Below are 16402 nucleotides of genomic sequence, written 5' to 3'. Positions count from 1 at the left end.
TTACCTTTAACTTGAATTGTACTACTTCTTACTGGCTATTACATCAACTTAGAAGCTTCATCTGTGTTCTACTATGGTGCTTTTAGTGTCTCCGCATACCGCAGCACGCGACATAGCTTTGCAGACGATAAATGTAACCGTTTTAGACAGAAGTGCGGCCAATGTGTTGATCTGGCTTGAAGTCGATTCGATAACAAATGACGAAAACGGACGGATTTCTCAGGTTTTTACTACATATGAACACTTTTCACATTCTCCCGTGCAACGCGGCTGCTAGTCCTCATTTCATGCAAAGACGTAAGTTCCTAGCTCATGTCTAAAGCACCAAAGAAAGGTAAAAAGTCAATAATCGGTACCTAAAACTTGAATTGTACTACTTCTTACTGGCTATTACATCAACTTAGAAGCTTCATCTGTGTTCTACTATCGTTCTCTTAGTGTCTCCGCATACCGCAGCACGCGACATAGCTTTGCAGACGATAAATGTAACCGTTTCAGACAGAAGTGCGGCCAATGTGACGCTCTGGCTTTAAGTCGATTAGATAACAAATGACGAAAACGGACGGATTTCTCAGGTTTTTACTACATATGAACACTTTTCACATTCTCCCGTGCAACTCGGCTGCTAGTCCTCCTTTCATGCAAAATCTTAAGGTGTTAGCCTATGTCCAAGGCACCAAAGAAGGGTAAAAAGTCAATAATAGATACCTAAAACTTCGATTGTACTACTTCTTACTGGCTATTACATCAACTTAGAAGCTTCATCTGTGTTCTACTATGGTGCTTTTAGTGTCTCCGCATACTGCAGCACGCGACATAGCTTTGCAGACGATAAGTACAACCGTTATAGGGAGAAGAGCGGCCAATGTGATGATCTGGCTTGAAGTCGATTCGATAACAAATGACGAAAACGGACGGATTTCTCAGGTTTTTACTACATGTGAACACTTTTCACATTTTCCCATGCAACGCGGCTGCTTGTCCTCCTTCCATGCAAAGACGTACGTTTCTAGCTCATGTCCAAGGCACCAAAGAAGGGTAAACAGTCAATAATCGATACCTAAAACTTGAATTGTACTACTTGTTACTGGCTATTACATCAACTTAGATGCTTCATCTGTGTTCTACTATGGTGCTTTTAGTGTCTACGCATGCCGCAGCACACGACATAGCTTTGCAGACGAGAAGTACAACCGTTTCAGAAAGAAGAGCGGCCAATGTGACGATCTGGCTTTAAGTCGATTCGATAACAAATGACGAAAAAGGACGGATTTATCAGGTTTTTACTACATATGAACACATTTCACATTCTCCCGTGTAACGCGGCGGCTAGTTCTAATTTCATGCAAAATCTTAAGTTCCTAGCTCATGTCCAAGTCACCAAAGAAGGGTAAAAAGTCAATAATCGATACCTAAAACTTGAATTGTACTACTTCTTACTGGCTATTACACAAACTTAGTAGTTTCGTCTGTGTTCTACTTTGGTGTTCTTAGTGTCTACGCATACCGCAGCACACGACATAGCTTTGCAGACGAGAAGTACAACCGTTTCAGAAAGAAGAGCGGCCAATGTGACGATCTGCCTTTAAGTCGACTCGATATCAAATGACGAATACGGAAGGATTTCTCAGGTTTTTACTACATATGAACACTTTTCACATTCTCCCGTGTAACGCGGCTGCTAGTCCTCCTTTAATGCAAAATCATAAATTCCTAGCTCATGTCCAAGGCACCAAAGAAGGGTAAAAAGTCAATAATCGATATCTTTATCTTGAATTGTACTACTTCTTACTGGCTATTACATCAACTTAGAAGCTTAATCTGTGTTCTACTATGGTGCTTTTAGTGTCTCCGCATACCGCAGCACGCGACATAGCTTTGCAGACGATAAATGTAACCGTTTCACACAAAAGTGCGGCCAATGTGACGATCTGGCATTAAGTCGATTAGATAACAAATGACGAAAACGGACGGATTTCTCAGGTTTTTACTACATATGAACACTTTTCACATTCTCCCGTGCAACTCGGCTGCTAGTCCTCCTTTCATGCAAAATCTTAAGGTCCTAGCTTATGTCCAAGGCACCAAAGAAGGGTAAAAAGTAAATAATAGATACCTAAAACTTCAATTTTTACTATTTCTTACTGGCTATTACATCAACTTAGAAGCTTCATCTGTGATCTACTATCGTTCTCTTAGTGTCTCCGCATACCGCAGCACGCGACATAGCTTTGCAGACGATAAATGTAACCGTTTCAGACAGAAGTGCGGCCAATGTGTTGATCTGGCGTGAAGTCGATTCGATAACAAATGACGAAAACGAAGGGATTTCTCAGGTTTTTACTACATATGAACACTTTTCACATTTTCCCGTGCAACGCGGCTGCTAGTCCTCATTTCATGCAAAGACGTAAGTTCCTAGCTCATGTCTAAAGCACCAAAGAAAGGTAAAAAGTCAATAATCGGTACCTAAAACTTGAATTGTACTACTTGTTACTGGCTATTACATCAACTTAGATGCTTCATCTGTGTTCTAATATGGTGCTTTTAGTGTCTACGCATACCGCAGCACACGACATAGCTTTGCAGACGAGAAGTACAACCGTTTCAGAAAGAAGAGCGGCCAATGTGACGATCTGGCTTTAAGTCGATTCGATAATAAATGACGAAAACGGACGGATTTCTCAGGTTTTTAATACATATGAACACTTTTCACATTCTCCCATGCAACACGGCTGCTAGTGGTCCTTTCATGCAGAATCTTAAGGTCCTAGCTCATGTCCAAGGCACCAAAGCCAGCAAAAAAGTCAATAATCGATATCTAAAACTTGAGTTGTACTACTCCTTACTGGCTATTACATCAACTTACAAGCTTCATCTGTGTTCTACTATGGTGCTTTTAGTGTCTCCGCATACCGCAGCACGCGACATAGCTTTGCAGACGATAAATGTAACCGTTTCAGACAGAAGTGCGGCCAATGTGACGATCTGGCTTTAAGTCGATTAGATAACAAATGACGAAACCGGGCGGATTTCTCAGGTTTTTACTACATATGAACACTTTTCACATTTCCCCATGCAACGCGGCAGCTTGTCCTCCTTCCATGCAAAGACGTAAGTTTCTAGCTCATGTCCAAGGCACCAAAGAAGGGTAAACAGTCAATAATCGGTACCTAAAACTTGAATTGTACTACTTCTTACTGGCTATTACATTAACTTAGAAGCTTCATCTCTGTCCTACTATCGTTCTCTTAGTGGCTCCGCATACCGCAGCACGCGACATAGCTTTGCAGACGATAAATGTAACTGTTTCAGACAGAAGTGCGACCAATGTGTTGATCTGGCTTTAAGTCGATTCGACAACAAGTGACGAAAACGAACAGATTTCCAAGGTTTTTACTACAAAGGAACACTTTTCACATTCTCCCGTGCAACGCGGCTGCTAGTCCTCCTTTCATGCAAAATGTTAAGGTCCTAGCTCATGTCCAAGGCACCAAAGCCAGCTAAAAAATCAATAATCGATAAGTAAAACTTGAATTGTACTACTTTTTACTAGGTATTACATCAACTTAGAAGCTTCATCTGTGTTCTACTATGGTGCCTTTAGTGTCTCCGCATACCGCAGCACGCGACATAGCTTTGCAGACGATAAATGTAACCGTTTCAGACAGAAGAGCGCACAATGTGACTATCTGTCTTTAAGTCGATTCGATAACATATGACGAAAACGGACGGATTTCTCAGGTTTTTACTACATATGAATATTTTTCACATTCTCCCGTGCAACGCGGCTGCTAGTCCATCCTTTGATGCAAAATCGTAAGTTCCTAGCTCAAGTCCAAGGCACCAAAGAAGGGTAAAAAGTCAATAATCGATACCCAAAACATGAATTGTACTACTTCTTTCTGGCTATTACACAAACTTAGAAATTTCGTCTGTGTTCTACATTGGTGTTTTTAGTGTCTACGCATACCGCAGCACACGACATAGCTTTGCAGACGAGAAGTACAACCGTTTCAGAAAGAAGAGCGGCCAATGTGACGATCTGGCTTTAAGTCGATTCGATAACAAATGACGAAAACGGACGGATTTCTCAGGTTTTTACTACATATGAACACTTTTCACATTCTCCCATGCAACACGGCTGCTAGTCCTCCTTTCATGCAGAATCTTAAGGTCCTAGCTCATGTCCAAGGCACTAAAGCCAGCAAAAAAGTCAATAATCGATATCTAAAACTTGAGTTGTACTACTTCTTACTGGCTATTACATCGACTTACAAGCCTCATCTGTGTTCTACTATGGTGCTTTTAGTGTCTCCGCATACCGCAGCACGCGACATAGCTTTGCAGACGATAAATGTAACCGTTTCAGACAGAAGTGCGGCCAATGTGTTGATCTGGCTTGAAGTCGATTCGATAACAAATGACGAAAACGGAGGGATTTCTCAGGTTTTTACTACATATGAACACTTTTCACATTCTCCCGTGCAACTCGGTTGCTAGTCCCCCTTTCATGCAAAATCTTAAGGTCCTAGCCTATGTCCACGGCACCAAAGAAGGGTAAAAAGTAAATAAAAGATACCTAAAACTTCAATTCTACTACTTCTTACTGCCTATTACATCAACTTAGAAGCTTCATCTGTGTTCTACTATGGCGCTTTTAGTGTCTCCGCATACTGCAGCACGCGACATAGCTTTGCAGACGATAAGTAAAACCTTTATAGGGAGAAGAGCGGCCAATGTGATGATCTGGCTTGAAGTCGATTCGATAACAAATGACGAAAACGGACGGATTTCTCAGGTTTTTACTACATATGAACACTTTTCACATTCTCCCGTGTAACGCGGCTGCTAGTCCTCCTTTAATGCAAAATCATAAGTTCCTAACTCATGTCCAAAGCACCAAAGAAGGGTAAAAAGTCAATAATCGATACCTTTATCTTGAATTGTACTACTTCTTACTGGCTATTACATCAACTTAGAAGCTTCATCTGTGTTCTACTATGGTGCTTTTAGTGTCTCCGCATACCGCAGCACGCGACATAGCTTTGCAGACGATAAATGTAACCGTTTCAGACAGAAGTGCGGCAAATGTGACGATCTGCCTTTATGTCGACTCGATAACAAATGACGAAAACGGAGGGATTTCTCAGGTTTTTACTACATATGAACACTTTTCCCATTTTCCCGTGCGACGCGGCTGCTAGTCCTTATTTCATGCAAAGACTTAAGTTCCTAGCTCATGTCTAAAGCACCAAGGAAAGGTAAAAAGTCAATAATCGGTACCTAAAACTTGAATTGTACTACTTCTTACTGGCTATTACATCAACTTAGAAGCTTCATCTGTGTTCTACTGTGGTGCTTTCAGTGTCTCCGCATACCGCAGCTTGCGACATAGCTTTGCAGACGATAAATGTAACCGTTTCAGACAGAAGTGCGGCCAATGTGTTGATCTGGCTTGAAGTCGATTCGATAACAAATGACGAAAACGAAGGGATTTCTCAGGTTTTTAATACATATGAACACTTTTCACATTTTCCCGTGCAACGCGGCTGCTAGTCCTCATTTCATGCAAAGACGTAAGTTCCTAGCTCATGTTTAAAGCACCAAAGAAAGGTAAAAGGTCAATAATCGGTACCTAAAACTTGAATTGTACTACTTGTTACTGGCTATTACATCAACTTAGATGCTTCATCTGTGTTCTACTATGGTGCTTTTAGTGTCTACGCATACCGCAGCACACGACATAGCTTTGCAGACGAGAAGTACAACCGTTTCAGAAAGAAGAGCGGCCAATGTGACGATCTGGCTTTAAGTCGATTCGATAACAAATGACGAAAACGGACGGATTTCTCAGGTTTTTACTACATATGAACACTTGTCACATTCTCCCATGCAACACGGCTGCTAGTCCTCCTTTCATGCAGAATCTTAAGGTCCTAGCTCATGTCCAAGGCACCAAAGCCAAAAAAAAGTCAATAATCGATATCTAAAACTTGAGTTGTACTACTTCTTACTGGCTATTACATCAACTTACAAGCTTCATCTGTGTTCTACTATGGTGCTTTTAGTGTCTCCGCATACCGCAGCACGCGACATAGCTTTGCAGACGATAAATGTAACCGTTTCAGACAGAAGTGCGGCCAATGTGACGATCTGGCTTTAAGTCGATTAGATAACAAATGACGAAAACGGACGGATTTCTCAGGTTTTTACTACATATGAACACTTTTCACATTCTCCCGTGCAGTTTGGCTGCTAGTCCTCCTTTCATGCAAAATCTTAAGGTCCTAGTCTATGTCCAAGGCACCAAAGATGGGTAAAAAGTAAATAATAGATACCTAAAACTTCAATTGTACTACTTCTTACTGGCTATTACATCAACTTAGAACCTTCATCTTTGTTCTACTATGGTGCTTTTAGTGTCTCCGCATACTGCAGCACGCGACATAGCTTTGCAGGCGATACGTACAACCGTTATAGGGAGAAGAGCGGCCTATGTGATGATCTGGCTTGAAGTCGATTTGATAACAAATGACGAAAACGGACGGATGTCTCAGGTTTTTGCTACATATGAACACTTTTCACATTTTCCCGTGCAACGCGGCTTCTAGTCCTCCTTACATGCAAAGACGTAAGTTTCTAGCTCATGTCCAAGGCACCAAAGAAGGGTAAAAAGCCAATAATCGGTACCTAAAACTTGAATTGTACTACTTCTTACTGGCTATTACATCAACTTAGAAGCTTCATCTGTGTCCTACTATCGTTCTCTTAGTGTCTCCGCATACCGCAGCACGCGACATAGCTTTGCAGACGATAAATGTAACCGTTTCAGACAGAAGTGCGAATAATGTGTTGATCTGGCTTTAAGTCGATTCGACAACAAGTGACGAAAACGAAAGGATTTCTAAGGTTTTTAATACAAAGGAACACTTTCCACATTCTCCCGTGCAACTCGGCTGCTAGTGCTCCTTTCATGCAAAATCTTAAGTTCCTAGCTCATGTCCAAGGCACCAAAGAAGGGTAAAAAGTCAATAATCGATTCCTAAAACTTGAATTGTACTACTTCTTACTGGCTATTACATCAACTTAGAAGCTTCACATGTGTTCTACTATGGTGCTTTTAGTGTCTCCGCATACCGCAGCACGCGACATAGCTTTGCAGACGATAAATGGAACCGTTTCAGACAGAAGAGCGGCCAATGTGACGATCTGGCTTTAAGTCGATTCGACAACAAGTGACGAAAACGGACGGGTTTCTAAGGTTTTTACTACATATGAACACTTTTCACATTCTCCCGTGCAACTCGGCTGCTAGTCCCCTTTCATGCAAAATGTTAAGGTATTAGCTCATGTCCAAGGCACCAAAGCCAGCTAAAAACTCAATAATCGATAAGTAAAACTTGAATTGTACTACCTTTTACTAGCTATTACATCAACTTAGAAGCTTCATCTGTGTTCTACTATGGTGCTTTTAGTGTTTCTGCATACAGCAGCACGCGACATAACTTTGCAGACGATAAGTACAACCGTTTCAGAGAGGAGGGCGGCCAATGTGACGATCTGGCTTTAAGTCGATTAGATAACAAATGACGAAAACGGACGGATTTCTCAGGTTTTTACTATATATGAACACTTTTCACATTCTCCCGTGCAACTCGGCTGCTAGTCCTCCTTTCATGCAAAATCTTAAGGTCCTAGCCCATGTCTAAGGCACCAAAGAAGGGTAAAAAGTCAGTAATCGATACCTAAAACTTGAATTGTACTACTTCTTACTGGCTATTACATCAACTTAGAAGTTTCATCTGTGTTCTACTATGGTGCTTTTAGTGTCTCCGCATACCGCAGCACGCGACATAGCTTTGCACACGATAAATGTAACCGTTTCTACCAGAAGTGCGGCCAATGTGTTGATCTGGCTTGAAGTCGATTCGATAACAAATGACGAAAACGGATGGATTTCTCAGGTTTTTACTACATATGAATACTTTTCACATCCTCCTGTGCAACGCGGCTGCTAGTCCTCCTTTCATGCATAATCTTAAGTTCCTAGCTCATGTCCAAGGCACCAAAGAAGGGTAAAAAGTCAATAATCGATACCTTTAACTTGAATTGTACTACTTCTTACTGGCTATTACATCAACTTAGAAGCTTCATCTGTGTTCTACTGTGGTGCTTTTAGTGTCTCCGCATACCGCAGCTTGCGACATTGCTTTGCAGACGATAAATGTAACCGTTTCAGACAGAAGTGCGGCCAATGTGTTGATCTGGCTTTAAGTAGATTCGATAACAAATGACGAAAACGAAGGGATTTCTCAGGTTTTTACTACATATGAACATTTTTCACATTTTCCCGTGCAACGCGGCTGCTAGTCCTCATTTCATGCAAAGACGTAAGTTCCTAGCTCATGTCTAAAGCACCAAAGAAAGGTAAAAAGTCAATAATCGGTACCTAAAACTTGAATTGTACTACTTGTTACTGGCTATTACATCAACTTAGATGCTTCATCTGTGTTCTACTATGGTGCTTTTAGTGTCTCTGCATACTGCAGCACGCGACATAGCTTTGCAGACGATAAGTACAACCGTTATAGGGAGAAGAGAAGCCAATGTGATGATCTGGCTTGAAGTCGATACGATAACAAATGACGAAAACGGACGGATTTCTCAGGTTTTTACAACATATGAACAATTTTCACATTTTCCCATGCAACGCGGCTGCTTGTCCTCCTTCCATGCAAAGACGTAAGTTTCTAGCTCATGTCCAAGGCACCAAAGAAGGGTAAACAGTCAATAATCGGTACCTAAAACTTGAATTGTACTACTTCTTACTGGCTATTACATCAACTTAGAAGCTTCATCTGTGTTCTACTATCGTTCTCTTAGTGTCTCCGCATACCGCAGCACGCGACATAGCTTTGCAGACGATAAATGTAACCGTTTCAGACAGAAGTGCGGCAAATTTGACGATCTGGCTTTAAGTCGATTAGATAACAAATGACGAAAACGGACGGATTTCTTAGGTTTTTATTACATATGAATACTTTTCACATTCTCCTGTGCAACGCGGCTGCTAGTCCTCCTTTCATGCAAAATCTTAAGTTCCTAGCTCATGTCCAAGGCACCAAAGAAGGGTAAAAAGTCAATAATCGATACCTTTAACTTGAATTGTACTACTTCTTACTGGCTATTACATCAACTTAGAAGCTTCATCTGTGTTCTACTGTGGTGCTTTTAGTGTCTCCGCATACCGCAGCTTGCGACATAGCTTTGCAGACGATAAATGTAACCGTTTCAGACAGAAGTGCGGCCAATGTGTTGATCTGGCTTTAAGTCGATTCGATAACAAATGACGAAAACGAAGGGATTTCTCAGGTTTTTACTACATATGAACATTTTTCACATTTTCCTGTGCAACGCGGCTGCTTGTCCTCATTTCATGCAAAGACGTAAGTTCCTAGCTCATGTCTAAAGCACCAAAGAAAGGTAAAAAGTCAATAATCGGTACCTAAAACTTGAATTGTACTACTTGTTACTGGCTATTACATCAACTTAGATGCTTCATCTGTGTTCTACTATGGTGCTTTTAGTGTCTACGCATACCGCAGCACACGACATAGCTTTGCAGACGAGAAGTACAACCGTTTCAGAAAGAAGAGCGCACAATGTGACGATCTGGCTTTAAATCGATTCGATAACAAATGACGAAAACGGACGGATTTCTCAGGTTTTTACTACATATGAACACTTTTCACATTCTTCCATGCAACACGGCTGCTAGTCCTCCTTTCATGCAGAATCTTAAGGTCCTAGCTCATGTCCAAGGCACCAAGCCAAAAAAAAAAGTCAAAAATCAATATCTAAAACTTGAGTTGTACTACTTCTTACTGGCTATTACATCAACTTACAAGCTTCATCTGTGTTCTACTATGGTGCTTTTAGTGTCTCCGCATACCGCAGCACGCGACATAGCTTTGCAGACGATAAATGTAACCGTTTCAGACAGAAGTGCGGCCAATGTGACGATCTGGCTTTAAGTCGATTAGATAACAAATGACGAAAACGGACGGATTTCTCAGGTTTGTACTACATATGAACACTTTTCACATTCTCCCGTGCAACTCGGCTGCTAGTCCTCCTTTCATGCAAAATCTTAAGGTCCTAGCCTATGTCCAAGGCACCAAAGATGGGTAAAAAGTAAATAATAGATACCTAAAACTTCAATTGTACTACTTCTTACTGGCTATTACATCAACTTAGAAGCTTCATCTGTGTTCTACTATGGTGCTTTTAGTGTCTCCGCATACTGCAGCACGCGACATAGCTTTGCAGACGATAGGTACAACCGTTATAGGGAGAAGAGCGGCCAATGTGATGATCTGACTTGAAGTCGATTCGATAACAAATGACGAAACCGGACGGATTTCTCAGTTTTTTACTACATATGAACACTTTTCACATTCTCCCGTGTAACGCGGCGGCTAGTTCTAATTTCATGCAAAATCTTAAGTTCCTAGCTCATGTCCAAGTCACCAAAGAATTGTAAAAAGTCAATAATCGATACCTAAAACTTGAATTGTACTACTTCTTACTGGCTATTACATCAACTTAGAAGCTTCGTCTGTGTTCTACTTTGGTGTTTTTAGTGTCTACGCATACCGCAGCACACGACATAGCTTTGCAGACGAGAAGTACAACCGTTTCAGAAAGAAGAGCGGCCAATGTGACGATCTGCCTTTAAGTCGATTCGATAACAAATGACGAATACGGACGGATTTCTCAGGTTTTTACTACATATGAACACTTTTCACATTCTCCCGTGTAACGCGGCTGCTAGTCCTCCTTTAATGCAAAATCATAAGTTCCTAGCTCATGTCCAAGGCACCAAAGAAGTTTAAAAAGTCAATAGTCGATACCTTTAACTTGAATTGTACTACTTCTTACTGGCTATTACATCAACTTAGAAGCTTCATCTGTGCTCTATTATGGTGCTTTTCCTGTTTCCGCCTACGGCAACACGCGACATGGCTTTGCAGGCGATAAGTACAACCGTTTCAGAGAGAAGAGCGGCCAATGTGACGATCTGGTTTTAAGTCGAATCGATATCAAATGACGAAAACGGACGGATTTCTCAGGTTTTTACTACATATGAACACTTTTCACATTCTCCCGTGCAACTCGGCTGCTATTCCTCCTTCCATGCAAAGACGTAAGTTTCTAGCTCATGTCCAAGGCACCAAAGAAGGGTAAACAGTCAATAATCGGTACCTAAAACTTGAATTGTACTACTTCTTACTGGCTATTACATCAACTTAAAAGCTTCATCAGTGTTCTACTATCGTTCTCTTAGTGTCTCCGGATACCGCAGCACGCGACATAGCTTTGCAGACGATAAATGTAACCGTTTCAGACAGAAGTGCGGCCAATGTGACGATCTGGCTTTAAGTCGATTAGATAACAAATGACGAAAACGGACGGATTTCTCAGGTTTTTACTACATATGAATAGTTTTCACATTCTCCCGTGCAACGCGGCTGCTAGTCCTCTTTTGATGCAAAATCATAAGTTCCTAGCTCAAGTCCAAGGCACCAAAGAAGGGTAAAAAGTCAATAATCGATACCCAAAACATGAATTGTACTACTTCTTACTGGCTATTACATCATTTTAGAAGCTTCATCTGTGTTCTACTATGGTGCTTTTAGTGTCTCTGCATACCGCAGCACGTGACATAACTTTGCAGACGATAAGTACAACCGTTTCAGAGGGGAATGCGGCCAATGTGACGATCTGGCTTTAAGTCGATTCGATAACAAATGACGAAAACGGACGGATTTCTCAGGTTTTTACTACATATGAACACTTTTAACATTCTCCCGTGCAACTCGGCTGCTAGTTCTCCTTTCATGCAAAACCTTAAGTTCCTAGCTCCTGTCCAAGGGACCAAAGAAGGGTAAAAAGTCAATAATCGATACCTAAAACTTGAATTGTACTACTTATTACTGGCTATTACATCAACTTAGATGTTATATCTGTGTTCTACTATGGTTCTTTTAGTGTCTCCACATACCGCAGCACGCGACATAGCTTTGCAGACGATAAGTACAACCGTTTCAGAAAGAAGAGCGGCCAATGTGACGATCTGGCTTTAAGTCGATTAGATAACAAATGACGAAAACGGACGGATTTCTCAGGTTTTTACTACATATGAACACTTTTCACATTCTCCCATGCAACACGGCTGCTAGTGGTCCTTTCATGCAGAATCTTAAGGTCCTAGCTCATGTCCAAGGCACCAAAGCCAGCAAAAAAGTCAATAATCGATATCTAAAACTTGAGTTGTACTACTCCTTACTGGCTATTACATCAACTTACAAGCTTCATCTGTGTTCTACTATGGTGCTTTTAGTGTCTCCGCATACCGCAGCACGCGACATAGCTTTGCAGACGATAAATGTAACCGTTTCAGACAGAAGTGCGGCCAATGTGACGATCTGGCTTTAAGTCGATTACATAACAAATGACGAAACCGGGCGGATTTCTCAGGTTTTTACTACATATGAACACTTTTCACATTTTCCCATGCAACGCGGCAGCTTGTCCTCCTTCCATGCAAAGACGTAAGTTTCTAGCTCATGTCCAAGGCACCAAAGAAGGGTAAACAGTCAATAATCGGTACCTAAAACTTGAATTGTACTACTTCTTACTGGCTATTACATTAACTTAGAAGCTTCATCTCTGTCCTACTATCGTTCTCTTAGTGTCTCCGCATACCGCAGCACGCGACATAGCTTTGCAGACGGTAAATGTAACCGTTTCAGACAGAAGTGCGACCAATGTGTTGATCTGGCTTTAAGTCGATTCGACAGCAAGTGACGAAAACGAACAGATTTCCAAGGTTTTTACTACAAAGGAACACTTTTCACATTCTCCCGTGCAACGCGGCTGCTAGTCCTAGTTTCATGCAAAATGTTAAGGTCCTAGCTCATGTCCAAGGCACCAAAGCCAGCTAAAAACTCAATAATCGATAAGTAAAACTTGAATTGTACTACTTTTTACTAGGTATTACATCAACTTAGAAGCTTCATCTGTGTTCTACTATGGTGCCTTTAGTGTCTCCGCATACCGCAGCACGCGACATAGCTTTGCAGACGATAAATGTAACCGTTTCAGACAGAAGAGCGCACAATGTGACTATCTGTCTTTAAGTCGATTCGATAACATATGACGAAAACGGACGGATTTCTCAGGTTTTTACTACATATGAATATTTTTCACATTCTCCCGTGCAACGCGGCTGCTAGTCCATCCTTTGATGCAAAATCGTAAGTTCCTAGCTCAAGTCCAAGGCACCAAAGAAGGGTAAAAAGTCAATAATCGATACCCAAAACATGAATTGTACTACTTCTTTCTGGCTATTACACAAACTTAGAAATTTCGTCTGTGTTCTACATTGGTGTTTTTAGTGTCTACGCATACCGCAGCACACGACATAGCTTTGCAGACGAGAAGTACAACCGTTTCAGAAAGAAGAGCGGCCAATGTGACGATCTGGCTTTAAGTCGATTCGATAACAAATGACGAAAACGGACGGATTTCTCAGGTTTTTACTACATATGAACACTTTTCACATTCTCCCATGCAACACGGCTGCTAGTCCTCCTTTCATGCAGAATCTTAAGGTCCTAGCTCATGTCCAAGGCACCAAAGCCAAAAAAAAGTCAATAATCGATATCTAAAACTTGAGTTGTACTACTTCTTACTGGCTATTACATCAACTTACAAGCTTCATCTGTGTTCTACTATGGTGCTTTTAGTGTCTCCGCATACCGCAGCACGCGACATAGCTTTGCAGACGATAAATGTAACCGTTTCAGACAGAAGTGCGGCCAATGTGACGATCTGGCTTTAAGTCGATTAGATAACAAATGACGAAAACGGACGGATTTCTCAGGTTTTTACTACATATGAACACTTTTCACATTCTCCCGTGCAGTTTGGCTGCTAGTCCTCCTTTCATGCAAAATCTTAAGGTCCTAGTCTATGTCCAAGGCACCAAAGATGGGTAAAAAGTAAATAATAGATACCTAAAACTTCAATTCTACTACTTCTTACTGGCTATTACATCAACTTAGAACCTTCATCTTTGTTCTACTATGGTGCTTTTAGTGTCTCCGCATACTGCAGCACGCGACATAGCTTTGCAGGCGATACGTACAACCGTTATAGGGAGAAGAGCGGCCTATGTGATGATCTGGCTTGAAGTCGATTCGATAACAAATGACGAAAACGGACGGATTTCTCAGGTTTTTGCTACATATGAACACTTTTCACATTTTCCCGTGCAACGCGGCTTCTAGTCCTCCTTACATGCAAAGACGTAAGTTTCTAGCTCATGTCCAAGGCACCAAAGAAGGGTAAAAAGCCAATAATCGGTACCTAAAACTTGAATTGTACTACTTCTTACTGGCTATTACATCAACTTAGAAGCTTCAAATGTGTTCTACTATGGTGCTTTTAGTGTCTCCGCATACCGCAGCACGCGACATAGCTTTGCAGACGATAAATGGAACCGTTTCAGACAGAAGAGCGGCCAATGTGACGATCTGGCTTTAAGTCGATTCGACAACAAGTGACGAAAACGGACGGGTTTCTAAGGTTTTTACTACATATGAACACTTTTCACATTCTCCCGTGCAACTCGGCTGCTAGTCCCCTTTCATGCAAAATGTTAAGGTATTAGCTCATGTCCAAGGCACCAAAGCCAGCTAAAAACTCAATAATCGATAAGTAAAACTTGAATTGTACTACCTTTTACTAGCTATTACATCAACTTAGAAGCTTCATCTGTGTTCTACTATGGTGCTTTTAGTGTTTCTGCATACAGCAGCACGCGACATAACTTTGCAGACGATAAGTACAACCGTTTCAGAGAGGAGGGCGGCCAATGTGACGATCTGGCTTTAAGTCGATTAGATAACAAATGACGAAAACGGACGGATTTCTCAGGTTTTTACTATATATGAACACTTTTCACATTCTCCCGTGCAACTCGGCTGCTAGTCCTCCTTTCATGCAAAATCTTAAGGTCCTAGCCCATGTCTAAGGCACCAAAGAAGGGTAAAAAGTCAGTAATCGATACCTAAAACTTGAATTGTACTACTTCTTACTGGCTATTACATCAACTTAGAAGCTTCATCTGTGTTCTACTATGGTGCTTTTAGTGTCTCCGCATACCGCAGCACGCGACATAGCTTTGCAGACGATAAATGTAACCGTTTCTACCAGAAGTGCGGCCAATGTGTTGATCTGGCTTGAAGTCGATTCGATAACAAATGACGAAAAGGGAGGGATTTTCTCAGGTTTTTACTACATATGAACACTTTACACATTTTCCCGTGCAACGCGGCTGCTAGTCCTCATTTCATGCAAAGACGTAAGTTCCTAGCTCATGTCTAAAGCAGCAAAGAAAGGTAAAAAGTCAATAATCGGTACCTAAAACTTGAATTGTACTACTTGTTACTGGCTATTACATCAACTTAGATGCTTCAGAGGTGTTCTACTATGGTGCTTTTAGTGTCTACGCATACCGCAGCACGCGACATAGCTTTGCAGACGATAAATGTAACCGTTTCAGACAGAAGTGCGGCCAATGTGACGATCTGGCTTTAAGTCGATTAGATAACAAATGACGACACCGGACGGATTTCTCAGGTTTGTACTACATATGAACACTTTTCACATTCTCCCGTGCAACTGGGCTGCTAGTCCTCCTTTCATGCAAAATCTTAAGGTCCTAGCCTATGTCCAAGGCACCAAAGAAGGGTAAAAAGTCAATATTAGATACCTAAAACTTCAATTGTACTACTTCTTACTGGCTATTACATCAACTTAGAAGCTTCATCTGTGTTCTACTATGGTTCTTTTAGTGTCTCCGCATACCGCAGCACGCGACATAGCTTTGCAGACGATAAATGTAACCGTTTCAGACAGAAGTGCGGCAAATGTGACGATCTGGCTTTAAGTCGATTAGATAACAAATGACGAAAACGGATGGATTTCTCAGGTTTTTACTACATATGAATACTTTTCACATCCTCCTGTGCAACGCGGCTGCTAGTCCTCCTTTCATGCAAAATCTTAAGTTCCTAGCTCATGTCCAAGGCACCAAAGAAGGGTAAAAAGTCAATAATCGATACCTTTAACTTGAATTGTACTACTTCTTACTGGCTATTACATCAACTTAGAAGCTTCATCTGTGTTCTACTGTGGTGCTTTTAGTGTCTCCGCATACCGCAGCTTGCGACATTGCTTTGCAGACGATAAATGTAACCGTTTCAGACAGAAGTGCGGCCAATGTGTTGATCTGGCTTTAAGTAGATTCGATAACAAATGACGAAAACGA

Source organism: Schistocerca gregaria, unplaced genomic scaffold (assembly GCF_023897955.1).
Source record: "Schistocerca gregaria isolate iqSchGreg1 unplaced genomic scaffold, iqSchGreg1.2 ptg000043l, whole genome shotgun sequence".
Taxonomy (NCBI): domain Eukaryota; kingdom Metazoa; phylum Arthropoda; class Insecta; order Orthoptera; family Acrididae; genus Schistocerca; species Schistocerca gregaria.
This window is presented reverse-complemented; position numbering follows the sequence as displayed.